At 45.3% G+C, this 15,080-nt stretch overlaps 1 protein-coding gene across 1 annotated transcript in view; it reads left to right on the top strand.

Annotated features, from left to right (window-relative positions):
* LOC111838702 (cadherin-12-like) overlaps positions 1–15,080 on the top strand; it is a 113,828-nt gene that overhangs the window by 15,355 nt on the left and 83,393 nt on the right. Inside the window, exon 2 of the mRNA XM_023801936.2 lies at positions 13,023–13,184. The gene's annotated coding sequence lies outside the window, so the exon portion shown is untranslated. The remainder of the gene's footprint in view (positions 1–13,022; positions 13,185–15,080) is intronic.

Raw genomic sequence — 15,080 nt, 5'->3', positions numbered from 1 at the left:
CTTTTCCATAACCGCTTGTTCAGAGCGGAGATTGTGGAGTATTTATGCTTATGATATGTCATGTTTACGAATACGATTATGAAACAAAGCGCGTGGAAGATGTAAACATGGCATTTGTACGTATCTGTTGCGGCGACCCGGCGGTTTGGCGCTATAAATTTTGGGCACATCCATGTGCTGACTTGACAAATAGCTGCAGTGTACTGTGTTTACCACGTCACACTGCGGTGTGATACAGCACTTGCATAGGGGACAGCTCTGATTGTCCGGTGGTGTGTAGCTCACTGGGTTAGGATGTTATACTGTTTGATTTTCTACCCAGTACCGTACGCATCATCGGGGATGATCACACCGGACAGGTAACTGTGAAACCTGTACAAGCTGGGGGGCGTGACTGTTCCTGCTTCCCCTTAGGGCAGCACAGAGCCAGGAGATTACCCGTCGGCATCGTTTAAGGTGGATTTCCTAATTAAACACATCAGCTCCTGATTGAACTGTGGAACGGCGTTCAGCGTAAAGTGTGATGTATCGGAGGAAGCCACAACCCGTCATGACAGTTACTGTCCGGAACCAGTGGCTCTGTGCAAGATTCTGGCTGGTTAGTGCCTTCTAGAATGATCTATCGCACCATCGCTCCTCCTCTCACTTTTTTGGTGCGACTGTTTGAAATATCGCAATGCTGAGGAATGCTGTTGGCGACGCCTCAAAAAACAAGCCGTTAGAAGAGCCGTCATAAATCATCACCGATGCAAAGTTCAGCCTATATATCATTGGACTCCAGGTACTGCTAAGAAGCATAAAATAACGGGTGATGTGTACTGTGCCGGCAAAGCCGCACCAACAGAAGGCGGACGGAGTGAAAAATGACCGTCTTTGTTATTTCCTTTGCTAGTGGAAGACGGGAGACGTGGTGTTTCCAGCCGTTTTTGCTTAAAAATGAAGAGGAGAGAGTTATTAAGATGTAAGCCATCCCCGGTGCCGTCGGAGGACGATCAGATACGACGTTTATTCTTCCTAGCTGCAGTTAGCGGCGGCGGCGTCTGAATAACAAACAACTGAATGACAATGACATGATAAAAGGGACAAATGGGTACAGTCATGCGAGGACAAGGCCGCTGTCAGGAGTGGATGTGAGCTACACAATTTATTCATGCTCTGATCCCCACCCCCCCAGAATGGGGAGAAATTACATACAGCTGCACTTATACACCAATTAGCCATAACATTAAAACCAGTGACAGGTAAAGTGAATAACACTGATTGTCCCGTTACAATGGCACCTGTCAAGGGTGGCATTATATATTAGGCAAGTGAACAGTCAAAGGATCTGCCTACATATTGGTTCCAGGTACTACAGGACGCCTTCAGGGATCTTGTGGAGTCCCTGCTACGAGTCAGAGCTGTTTTGGGGACAGCCACAATATTAGGCAGGGGGTTTTAATGTTATGGCTGACTGGTGTATATTTTGGAGGACCTTCCTCAATGTTTTGGGAGCAGTGTGTCACTCAGCACATTAAGATTTAGTCAGCAGGTCACTGGTTCAGTGTCACCTGGGTTTGCAGAGTGACATCACTGTTGGGCCCCGGATCAAAGCCCTTAACCCCCGATAGTTCCAGGGACTGGCTGAGCCTGCTTTCTCAAACTTGTGCGTGACTTTGGATAAAAGCGTCTGGTAAATAAATAAATGTAATTGTCACTCAGGAATGACCAAAAATGAAAAAAAAAAAACTGGATGCCAAGTGAAAACAATACATAAACGTGGAAGTGTAGGTGTTGGTTCTCGAGGGCCGGTGTCTGTGATCTCATCCTGTGATGAATGTAACCTGCATCGTCGTCTTGTCTGGAGTGAGGAAAAAAAAGTCCTGCTCTGGAAAGCGATCTCCCTTAGGCTCCCAGTCAGCACAGCACCCCCAGTAGGCTAAAATGTGCCACTGCACTGCTTCTTGACAGTCAGGTTTGGTGTTGCAGAGATTCAACGGTCCTTATTCAACAGGCCTCTCACTAGTCACCCGAGTGCTGTCCTCAGCAGGCCTGTCCTCACTGTTATGAAATGTAAAAAAAAGCAACGCTGAAAGCTTGTGCGCTAGTGAACGTTTACGACCTGGAGGATCAATCTCAGGCGCGTCGACTGAGCCTTTTCGGCGTCCTTAAGCTGTCGAGGCATCGCTCTGTATCTGCGCTCGTCAGCATGCCTGCCTCCCTCTCCATTCTCCTTGCTGATTAGCTGTGTTTTTTAATAGACACCAGATTACACGCTGTTTGCAAACAGTCCACAATTGACACCAAAGCTTTCCCTTTTTTTCCTTTATTTTGTTTGCTTTCATTCCTGTATGAGAGATTCACATCTTTTTTTTTTTTTTTTTCCACAAACGCAGTCATAAGTAACAGTGTTTAATGTCTCAGTGTCCCCAATATGTTACCGTTATGTAATTTATGGAGCATTGATTATATCTCCATATGGGATTATATAATTATATAATTTAATTATAAGTAAATACAGTTACGTGCAGCCAGTGATTACAGGTTGAATATAATGAGGATGTTCCTCTTGTCATTTTAATGCCCTTCTAATCATTTTTTGTTGGGGGGGGGGGGGGGCGGGTATGAGGAGGATCACCCTTGACCCCCAATTCCAGTTACACTCAACTGGATCTGTTTGGTACAGTACAGATATAATTGCCCGAAGTGGCTTACATTGCTTGCAGCTGGATTTTATTGAATCCCTTTTCTTACCCGAATACAGTATGTGGAACTATAGCCAGGGAATCTGGTGTACCCACCCACACAAAAGGAGGGGGAAGATCCAAACCCTCCACACACACGGAGCTAAGACGGGACTCACTCCAACAACCTTCTGGATACCCTCACAGCACTGTGATTCTATAAGGCAGTGTTTCCCAAGCCGGGGGTCCCCGAGGACTGGGATGGTAAACACTGCTATAAGGCGAGACTTAGTATGCTGGGAATATACCGTGGATGTGCCCATTCAATTGAAAGCTTTGGGCTGTTTCCTGGGCATAATTACAGAGATGGTATTTTCAAAGGGTGTCCTTTCTCATGTGACACTGATCGATGCATCACATGGCTGAAATGAGAATGTGGGCGTCAGGCCGGATGGAGCCGGATGGAGCCGGGATCTATTCTTTTTAATTTACTTTGGCTTCTGCCTGCCGTGGCTCAGGTCAGAGCGCCCCCCATATCCGTCGCCAGAGGAAGACCTGGCTTTTGAAGGGGAGCATGATTAGCATGATGGCATGTGACGGGAGCGAACGGTGGGGTGACACCAGACTCCATGGCGCCTCTCGATGACGGCGTTAACAGAAACGCTTCGGTAGCAGAGCGCGGACTGCTGCCGGCGGACTTACGCGACTCTGCAATGAAGCCGAGAGCGACTGATAATCCACGAAACGCAAGAAAGGCATTTGTCTTGCAAATCCGGCGAAGAAGGAACATCAGGGGGATGCATTTGGGGCCCGGGGGTCTGTGTGGAACATAGGTGGTTCTAAGCCCTATTTTGGGGGGGCGTCTACATTCAGCCCCCATGAAAATTCTAAAACCAATGGGTGATGTGTCCCATATTTCCATATGCATGTCGTAGTCCCCAAGTCCCCATTTAGGTACATTTTACCATGGATAATACCCCACCCCCCACAGCAGATTTCATCATACAAAACCCAACCCCCCCCCCCCTTACAGACCGCTCTCATTGGGCTTGGGTCTGCGGTTACCCCTGGCGGACATAAAGAATGATCAAGTGGCTTATTTACGAGGTGGCCTGGCGCATAATTACCGTTATTTATGCGGAGAGGAGATGTTTAAGAATCTAACTGCCGAGGCATTCTCTCGCTCATTGCCCGGATTAGCTTCCTGTTTTTCATGAATAAATTTAACAGGAATAAGCTACCTGCCCCGATAATTATCGCTTACTGACATAACAGTAATCTATGGTGAGGTTACATAATAAGGTAATACATCAGAACAAGGAGCAGGGAAGAATTTCATTATTTACATGCATTCTTTATTATAAAAAGTGGAAATAAGCTTCACATAGAAAAGCCGCAAGTGTAACTAATGAGTGTTTGTTCACCTGCTCAACACTGCTGTGTTGTACTACCTACATAGTTACAATAATATCACAAGAGTATGGTTTCCTTGGGCAGCTGCACGATCTCCTCGAACCTTCAACCTTTGACGTTCGGCCCCTAGCATCTATCATCTGTTAAATATAATGCCTTGATGTCAGTCACAATCAGTGGTAATGGCTAATTTGTGAACTGGCAGAATGATGATAAAAGAAAATGGACCTAATTTAATTAAAAATGGAGATATTATAAGACAATAAAATGGGTTTGCCATCTATGCTGGCTTTAAAAATCTAATCTTCTAGCGATTTAAGCAGGTTGCTCCAGTGACCTCTGTATCTCCGTTCTGCATTCTGTTTGTAAAGTAACCCTGAATGTTTATGACAGCGTCTTAGTGGGAATGAGTTATTGGACAGACAGGCCATTGATTACATGATGAGATTAACTGCGATGCCCATCTCAAGACCTCCTTGCATTATCGCTAACGCACCTTGACCCAGAGGTGAAAATGAGACAGTTTGGAGAGCCTCTTAATAATCTCCACGCGTAGCTCGGCGAACATTTTTATGGATGGTCGATTTAGTTCAGCATGTAAAGCGGAGTGTGTGTGTTTTGTTTTTGGGGTTATTTTTTGGCTTATTTTCAGAAAGTTGGACCGCTAATAAAAATGGTAAGTGGTAAATTGACATTTTGGGGAAAGTGGTTTTGGAAAAATGACAGTGGGCTTAATCTCCTCACAGTAATTGTAAGAGCGTGGCCGGTAGTGTCGTGGTACGCTGTAACACTGTAACTGGAAAATACTGGAAATGTAAAGGGCTGGGAACAGTGCGTGCTATGAGATGTATACCACTGCAGCCACCCTTCTCATGCCCCTTCGCTCTCAGAATCCTTCCAGTTCACGCGTGCACTTTTAGGACCCCAAATGCGCCAAAGAGAATGAAATTAAAGAATAAAATTATCATCATGTAACAATATTTCTTCAGTGCTATTTTCATCCTGATGTAAATTCATGTATTTCATGGATACAGAATGAATAATGCGGTAGATGTTTCCAAATCATTATACCATCGGTATTGCTAATTAATATCTAGAATGCGTCAGATTTTAAAAGTGATCAATAAATATCTAGGCAGGACTTTGACAAGTTATCATAGACAACTGCAATATCAATAAAAATGCTATTTGTGTTTTGTTGGGTGAATTTTTATGCATAAAAATTAACACATTAAACGTTTAGATTTATAACAGATTGACGATCATGAAACATAGATCGTACGCAGATATATGCGTGAGACATTTTTTGCCAAACGTGTGAAATGGATAAATTTCACTACGAAAACTCGTGAAACAGATAAAGAAAGTGTTTCTTAGTTCCCCGCGCATGTGTCAACCTAACGAGAAGGGGACTGAGAAGGACGGCTGCCGCCGCGTGTTACTGCTGCTACAGCGAATAAGCCGACAGAATTACAGTAAGTAAAATCTCGTGAAGCTGTGTGTTCTGTTACAGTCCGATAGACTCCTGAGAATGTTAGCAGTGCCGAATGAATTAGCTATGTTTTTCACTCCGTGTGAATGCCTTTTCTTTCAAAAAACAAAAACAAAATTAATTAGGAGTGTGCTAAGGGGTCTGCTCTTGGAACTGCAGTTGGTGCACTCAGCCTGATAGCCTTGTCAACCACACATGGGGCCTCATCCAATTTGTCAGTCGTAGCTTCTTAACAGATACCTCATATAGTCAAAATGCACCGCGCACTCCACGCCGTTAAAAATTAAATATGAAAACATAAACTCCCCTCGTCCTAGTTATTCCCCACATATAGTTATGTCGAAACTTGTTTAAGTAACTGGCCAGCTCTCTTCATTATTGCTTTAAATATGTATTTTTTACATCCTACTTACTGAATACTTTATAGTGCTTTTAGTGAATTTACTCCAAGCCCTGTACTATTGACCTTAGATTAAATGTTTACTCCAATTTTAGCTGCACATTTACAGCAGGCAGTGCCAAGCATATCAAAGACATGGAGTAAGATATACTTTCATGTTGTGTATGAATGCTATGTACCTATAGTTTCATGAACAAAAAAGCTTAATTTATGCAGCAAACAGTTTTACCTCTTTAACACTGTTGGATGGAATACAGATGCAGTCAATAAATGGTGGCATTATGGGTAACGGTGGTGCACTGGCTCATTGGCCACACACCCCTGTCTATAAAGGTGGCATTATGGGTAACGGTGGTGCACTGGCTCATTGGCCACACACCCCTGTCTATAAAGGTGGCATTATGGGTAACGGTGGTGCACTGGCTCATTGGCCACACACCCCTGTCTATAAAGGGTGGCATTATGGGTAACGGTGGTGCACTGGCTCATTGGCCACACACCCCTGTCTATAAAGGGTGGCATTATGGGTAACGGTGGTGCACTGGCTCATTGGCCACACACCCCTGTCTATAAAGGGTGGCATTATGGGTAACGGTGGTGCACTGGCTCATTGGCCACACACCCCTGTCTATAAAGGGTGGCATTATGGGTAACGGTGGTGCACTGGCTCATTGGCCACACACCCCTGTCTATAAAGGGTGGCATTATGGGTAACGGTGATGCACTGGCTCATTGGCCACACACCCCTGTCTATAAAGGGTGGCATTATGGGTAACGGTGGTGCACTGGCTCATTGGCCACACACCCCTGTCTATAAAGGGTGGCATTATGGGTAACGGTGATGCACTGGCTCATTGGCCACACACCCCTGTCTATAAAGGGTGGCATTATGGGTAACGGTGATGCACTGGCTCATTGGCCACACACCCCTGTCTATAAAGGGTGGCATTGTGGGTAACGGTGATGCACTGGCTCATTGGCCACACACCCCTGTCTATAAAGGGTGGCATTATGGGTAACGGTGATGCACTGGCTCATTGGCCACACATCCCCACAGTTGCTGGTTCAGGAACTTTCTGACTTCCCTACAGCCCAGTGATGATCACAGCCCAGTGGCTGAGTGGTGCGCCCCCTTATGGATGTCGCTCTCATCGTCAAGGGTAGCTTGACAGTTACAGCAGATTTCCTAATCATGTGACCCGGTCTCTGCTTTCCCATTGGTCATCACCTGCTTTCACCTAAATGTTGACTGACTCAGCCTCGGCATCAGAAAGCAGTGGGCCCTGATCGGGCTGGAGACGTCAGCAGGGCTCAGCGGCGTCAGCTGTGCGGGGCTGGTGAGTCTGAGGCATGATCGCAAAGAGAAGAGTGCCTTCTGGGGGACTGGCGGGTGGGAATGCCCGTTTTACTACTTTAAAGTTTAAATTTAGATTTCGGGTCCCTTAAAGGGACTCTGGCCTTGTTCTTAAGGGGATGGGGGAGGAGGCCGTCTGCTTTAATTTTGTTGTATTATAATTAGTACGAAACACGTCTGGGGTATTTTCGTTTCTTCTGCATCCCCTGAGAGTTACCCTTGCTGCCACACAGCGGTCTCTCTGTCTTGCTCCGATTCGGTGCCAGACTGCGTCTGTCGATCCCCAGCTCAGGAACGCCATTAGATGCGGGCAGCTCCAGGGAAATCTGAAAATGGGACTGTGTTGGGTTTTAACAGCGTCTGGTGGCGTGTGCTTCCGGGAAGTGTGTCACGGTCGCTTTCGAGGGTGTACGCTACTGGGCCCTGAACCCCCCTCCCTGTCACATTCATTCTGGGGATCCTTTCTTGCATACATTCCCCCCCCCCGGTGACCCCCCGGTGACGTTACTGCCTTAATTTCGGCCCTTTAGCTGCTCAGCAGATGCTTCCATCCCAGAGATTGTACCCCTGGTCGTTTATTTTAGCCGTGTCCGCAAAGCAATTTGGGTCAAGTGCTTTTGCGTAAAGTGGGTGCCAGCAGCCGCCTCTGAGATTTTTTGGGGGGGGGGGGGGGGTTAGCCATCCGGTCACGAGGCTGGTTTCCTGAACCATCAGACCACCTGGTGGCCCAGATACATAGATGACGTTGACCCCCCCGGCCCACACACACACAGCTGTAGCCACGACGATATGCGATGTCCTTTCCAGCCGATTTATTGGCCGGACAGCTGTGGTTCTCCAGGCTAACAAGCCGAGCTCGTATTGGGGCGTGGACAGTAAGCCATAATGAACCTTTATTTGCCCAGAGCTAATACCCTCTGCGCTAATCCAAACTGCTCAGGCTCGCGAGTCCGAAATGTAATTAATTTACCAACGGCTATTAAGGAAAACAGAGTGAATGCCTGGTGGAATGAATACACCATTAAAATTAGCATTTCACCTGAACTGTTTGACTGGTTTTCCTTTTACGTGCGATGCTGAAATATTTGGTGTTTGAGCAGCATTTTATTAATGATTTAACGGTGACGTTGTTGATGGAATATCAAAGCAGTGCGTTTGCAGGATCCAGGTGACTTTCACAGCATGAGTAATTCTAAACCCAAAATTATAAAAAGCAGTAATGCAGGTTTTGCACTAGTCACAGGTGTGGGCCAAAGGGGTACTGGCCTCAGCTGACACCTTATTGGTCAACAGATTGCCCCCTCCCATGTCAATTGGCAATTTAAAACATACCATTGGCTAAATGTACAAATTATAGCCCCTATTGTGCCCCGCATGATAAAAAAAATCTTAAATTCAGCCCTGGCACTCGCAAGGACTGGCGAGAAGCACTGCCGTTCTATTTTACGGGTCGATTTTGTCTAGCGTGGCTTCTTGAAAACAAGTGCCCACGAGAACGGAGAAGCCAGCTCGCAATCAGGACCCCACCGAATGGAACCGCGCTCTTAATCCGCTCTCATTCATTAAAAGAGCGATTAGGCCGAGTGCGGAGATGGGGGCGAGCAATTGATGGATGCGGAGCAGCCCGCCGCAGGACAAACTCTCTGCGACGTAGCATGATGGTAATTGCTCTCGTTCGGGCGCCTCTTTTCTGAAGATGGTGACAGAAATTATATTAAAGTTTAATATGGATCCAGATATTTCAAGCTTAATTTGCTCCCACAGTCAGGTCCCGCGGTAAATGAGTGGCACTAACTGGGCCGTGGGAGAGGAGTGTGTGCTTAATGGTGGGCGTGGTTAATGATTAAAACTTAAAAATAACCTAGAAAAACGTGATAAATTTAGCATCAGGTTCACGTGTCATGTACACAATAGCCTTAATAAGCCATTTTCATTATTTTTTCAATGATCAGGGTGAAGTGATCCTTCCAGAATGATATTCTGACAGGTGTCACAGCTCGTTTTTTTCCCCATGACATCACCTCCACCCGTTATTAAACAACTAAAGCCTGACAGTGGCTGCTTGTAAGGCTGCTTGATAAAGCTGGAGCCGATCGATGCGTTATTACATCGCTTTTATTCAATATTTTGATTTTGGCACAGTGTCTATGAATTGCACACTTAAAAATTTTTATTTACTTCCTATTGCACTATTCGTTTAATTGTACTATTTCATCACTGCTGTTTGGGAATTAGCATATATGTTTTCCACTCATCTTTATTCTGGCAAATATCAAATGATGTGGCAAATAAAGTGATTTGATTTGAACTGAATGTTACCCTAGATAACCAAAACTCTCGATCGTGCGCGTGGTGTTATCTCATACAGATTTCTTTCCCGAGTTTGTTTGACAGAAACGGATAAAATACCAAGCACCCCGAGTTAAATCGTGGCTTGATTTGGAAACCCGGCCACTGGTCAGCTTTTTACTTCGTTCCCCGGAGAGCAGACGCGGTGTCAGGCTTGAATCACCGGCGTGGCGAGATTGACGGTCGTCAACCAACGATGCCGGGCGATCGTGGCAGTAAATCCGGGCTTGGCAGGGCTCGGTCATGCAGGGACGAGCTCATTGCCGGGGTGACGGCTACGTGAGACTGTGTCTGTCACGCCTCAGATTGACAGCCTCGTCACCACATAAACTCTGTCGGGGAGCGCTGTCTCAGTGTCAAGGCGCTCACTATTTACAGTGTTAATGTCAAAGTGCCAGAGCGTTTCGAATACAAACATACAGCACACACACATCTGCACTCAAACAGACCTGCACACATAATATTTTGCGATATTCTGAAGTATCCAGAAGGTTATCCTTTGCTCAGTAGGTCTACGTCTTCTTTAAGTTCACATTTCAAGGTCTGTCACACACAAACATAGACTGCAAATCGAAATGCAAAGAAAGACAATTTAATCTAAAAATATCAGGATAAATAAGATTTAAAATAGAAATAAAACATCTGTAAAATAAGACAACGAATAGCCAGGATATCAGTAGTGCAAAGATGTGTACTGAAGGTGTGGGATGGTGTAAAGTATGAATTATGCCTATAGTTGCACCTTGCAGTATATATGCACTATACTAGTACACACACACACACACACACACACGTTGGTGTACCTATCTAAATGGGGACCATCCATTCATTTCTATGGGATAAACCCTAATCCAAATCACGACACCCTTAACCTCTACCCATCCCTAACCTCAACCATAAGTAACCAATCCAAATACAAGACTCTTTTACTTTTTTGATTGCATTCACAGATTTTTGTTTTTATAAAACTGGGGTTATTCAAATGGGGACCTCAAAAGATGTCCCCGAAAGTAGGGAAATTTCAGGTTTTACTACACTTTGGGGACAATTTGGTCCCCACAACCCCCACCCCCCGATCTATAGCCCTTCTATTTTAAGGTGCATGCACCAATATGTGTTTATATATTTATATACAGCGTCTTAGTCTATTTGTCTATAATTACTCTGTCTAATCGTGTATCTGTCGTTTCTGATGTGTTATTGGTCACAGTCTGAACGCGGGCTTTTTGGGGGGCGTCTCGTTACATCATATTAACTGCACACGCCCGCTTCCATCTTTATTGAATTCTAGTAGAAACTGAAGGGAAAAAATTTAAAACATCTTATTCGCAAGAATATGATCTTGGCCCCAAAACATCGGAAAAAGAAAGAGGGAGTTGAAATTTGCATTTAGATTACTATTTTAATAGAAAAGTGTGACCATGAATCTGGTTCAGCAAAAAAAGACCGACGTGGGCGTCATTTCTGAAGGAGAAATATACAAGTTAAACGCCTGGAGAGAATCAGCATTAAAACATTTTTGGGCTGATTGTTACAACAATGCTGACTCTGTGAAGGGGGGTAAACGCTCTCATTCTCAACATGAAAACGCCCCTCACCCCTAATTAAGGACATGATGTAGGCAGCGCACATAAGAGAAAACCGGTGTAATTAAGCGGACCGAGATGTGTACCGCAAATTAAGTATGAAGCTGGCTGCTGTAATTATAAATGGCTACACACACTTACTCCGGGCGTACTATGAAGACAGACACCCTCCTCACTGAATTTATTTGTATTCCTTAATAATAATAATAATAATAATAATAATAATAATAATAATAATAATAATAATAAACTTTAACTACACGTGGTAATGGCAGAATCCACACGGATGGACAGTGAATCGTCAGAAATGTATGTAGTCCTATGAGTTAATTGCAGGAACGATAATTGTTTTTTATTGTCAGGTCCATTAATAAATCATGATAATAAGGTCGCTCGTCAGTGCATAATTTTCACATAGGTTACAAAAAGTTAGTGTTGTTATCGAGCTGTTCCCAACAGTTTTTCCAAAAGCTTGACCATGAATTAACAAGAACAGCATCATGGTATATCAACGGTCAATCTAGAACTTCAGCGCTTGACTGAGTCGGGAGGACCATGTGGATTATAAGTATTGGAGTTTGTGTAACCAAGTTATTTGGGATTTCTGGATCAGGTTGACAAATGATGCATAAACTATGTTAAACGGCGTGATTAAAACCCCGGCAGGTGGTTAAAGACCTACCGGCACCTCACTGGGTCTGTCGTTCGCGATCTGGGAAACTCCCCCCGCCCATCTTCCGCGCACCCCGCTAGCAAGCACTAAAACACAGGCTGCTCCGCCGTATGGGAATCGGCACCGCTTCCATAGTGAACCTGGGTAAGGTGGGCGGGGACTGACGGCTCCGAATATCTCCACCTGCTAGGCGCTTGGAAAGCTGGTCTATCTCCCATCGCGACGGGCAAATGCATTTTATATTAATTACTAAAAAATCTAAAGGCTCCTGTCTCTGATCTCAGCATGGAGCCGACGCAAACGCCTGCCTGCTCATACGGGTCTTGTGCTTAACCCGGCGGCAGTAACGCATATACAAGACCGGCCGGCAGGTCGTTCCCAGCCGAAAGCTACAAGGATTCCCAAACCCCGGAATGACGTCATTAATCGCGTCTAAAATTACCCGTCTAACTGGTCGCTTGTGCAAGCGGCTTGTTGTTTTTGGAACTTCTAAAACAGGGTTGCTCCTTGGGAGATGAAGGGCCTGCAATTTTTTTTCCTAGGATGTTTGTTTGTTTGGTACCTACTGCTCCTGGCAGTGGCGGGGGTCTATTTTGGAAGAATAAAAACAAAAGAAAAATTGGTTTTCCATCAACATCAGGGGAAATGCTGAAGGAAACGAAACTGGTATCCCGGTAAGGGTGTTGATTGGGGTCTGGATGCATGTTCTGGGGATGAAAAAGTGAATGAGAGGACTACTCACAGGGGCAGGGCCTCAAGGGCACTGGGCCTAGCTGAAAGCTGATTGGTCATCGCAGTGCCCCTCGCCTGTCACTCACTGATTCAAAACCTTACACATTGCCTAATGAAGGTTGGCCCCTCTGTATAAATTATGCCTCCCTTACACCCCCCTGCCTTCCTGGAATCACCCCAGGCTATTCACCTGACATCATCGTGGAAGCCCAGCTCCAGCTCCATGCAACCAGGATGGTGTGTGACGACCTCTCTCTATCTGACACAGGAGCCAAACAGAATACAATAATGAAACACTCAGCAGTGCTATGCAGGCTTCAGAGGTTTGGAGAAACCCTTACGTGTCTCCCTTCCGCACAGAACGCAGGCCTGCTGCAGAACGCTTCCCGAAATGCTTCGACCAACTTGACATGTGACGTGGCCAGACATCAACAGGAGAAATCCACTGTCAGCTTTTCGAGATTCACCACCCGCTGAGTTTTGAGGCTGCGTGATCTAGAAGAGGGCCTTCCGAGCTGCCGGGTATGTACCGCGTCTCATTCCGTGTTCTTACGCCTTTGTGTTATGGGGTGACAATTTGGTATCTCCTTGTTGTAGAGAGCCTCAGACAATGATGTTTTTGCTGACTTCATTAACTTCAGATTAGATTCAAGTCCAAAAACTTGGACAGCTAAATGCAGTTTTGGCATCTAATTCAAAAGTACAAAACTGTGCAAAAGTGCCGGAAGAAGCTGTACAATATATACATGTATGATAAATAAATAGTTAGAAAATTGTACATCTACATATATAGACGCTCCTCTACTTACGAACTTTCAACTTATGAACTTTCAGACATACGAACGAAGAAGACTGTAAGTCCAAATTGTGTTCATTGGGTTCCTGTTTCCAGTTCGCAACATCAAATTTTTTTTCTGTGCGCCAATTCTGGGTAGTACGACTTCTGGTGGCTACTCCCGCCGCGCAGCAGCGCAGTGTGTATACTCCCAGCATCCTAGTTATTTGTACTTGCATATACCCTTCAAATGATGTTAAATAACGACTCACGAACATTTCAGGTTACGAACGGCCTAAGTAGAGGAGCGTCTATACATGGTATTTATGGTGTAGTATGAATAATAAAATAATTTGTGTGTGTGTGGTCCATGTATACATTACATGTATTTTGAAATTTTGGGGACCATTTTTTTCAGTCCCCACAAGGTGAAATTCAATTTTATAGAAATCTGTGACTGCAGTCAAAAAACTAAAAATGCCAAAAGTCTTTTGTTTGGTTACTAATGGTTAAGGTTAGGGCTCGGTAGCGGTTAAGGTTGTCACTGTTGGGATCAGGGTATTGGCCATAGAAAGGAATGGAGAGTCTCGACAAAGATATGAGTACAGATCTGTGTGTGTATGTGTGTGTGTGTGTGTGTGTGTGTCTGTTAATTGCACTGACCTGTGACTGGCTTTTGAGAGATGCTGTTGTCGTACCGACTCGTAAATGTGCTGCGGACGATAGTGAATGACCAGGACAGCACAGAGGCCGAGCCCCTCGCATACGCACGGACCAATCACGCGGAGACGTGTCATCAACCATGAGGCCACCATCTGTACATGTGAAACCTGGGTGCGGGGGTCACGCAAGCTTCAAGGCCTTCGTGTTTAGTGGCGTCTAATTAAGCGCAGGCGAAGTAAACAGACCCAGCGTCTGTCATGTGATGCTGGTTAACTTAATAGGTCAAGGTAATTACAGGAAGTTCACGCTGATACTGGGGAGAACCTTCAAAGGCATTTTGAGGCAGAGGGCTGTCATAACAAGGAGTAGTTGTCGGGTTTGCTGTTCCTGCCCCCCCCCCCCCCCCCTTTCAAAAATTAGATAAACACCTAAATAAGTACAGTCAGGAGTGTAGCTTTTTAACTGTTTAACAGAACACAGTGTTTCAGCATTTCCTAAGTAAGGAACCCTGAAACGAGTTTGGATACTTTGTCAGTAACCTTCATCATTGCATCATACTTTCAGCAAATGCACCCCCCCCCCCACCCTCCCAGTGGGCCCCCACACAAATGTGTGATTTGAATGGTGGCTGAACATCATATAAAAAGGGCAAACACAGAATGTCGGACTGTAAAATGAAATGATTGACCACCGGTCTGAAACGGGACATCGTTTTCCTCTGTAGCATTGTTTTTGGATAGCGCATGGCAGGACACACGCCCAGAAATTATGGGATGGCACGCGGCCCGCGCCCCCTAATGACACGATTTGTAGCGAGTCTTATCACATTCATTATCAGTCGCATCCAGACCCCCACGCATTACGGACCGAGGAAATATGGCAATCGATTTCCCCTATTATGCTACAGACACCATTAATCAGTTTGGCTGCAGTGGAGGGGAAGAGCTTCAGGGAACAGCTTGGAGACCAGATGCGCAAAG

This window comes from Paramormyrops kingsleyae, chromosome 4 (genome assembly GCF_048594095.1).
Source record: "Paramormyrops kingsleyae isolate MSU_618 chromosome 4, PKINGS_0.4, whole genome shotgun sequence".
Classification (NCBI taxonomy): domain Eukaryota; kingdom Metazoa; phylum Chordata; class Actinopteri; order Osteoglossiformes; family Mormyridae; genus Paramormyrops; species Paramormyrops kingsleyae.
This window is presented reverse-complemented; position numbering and strand designations above follow the sequence as displayed.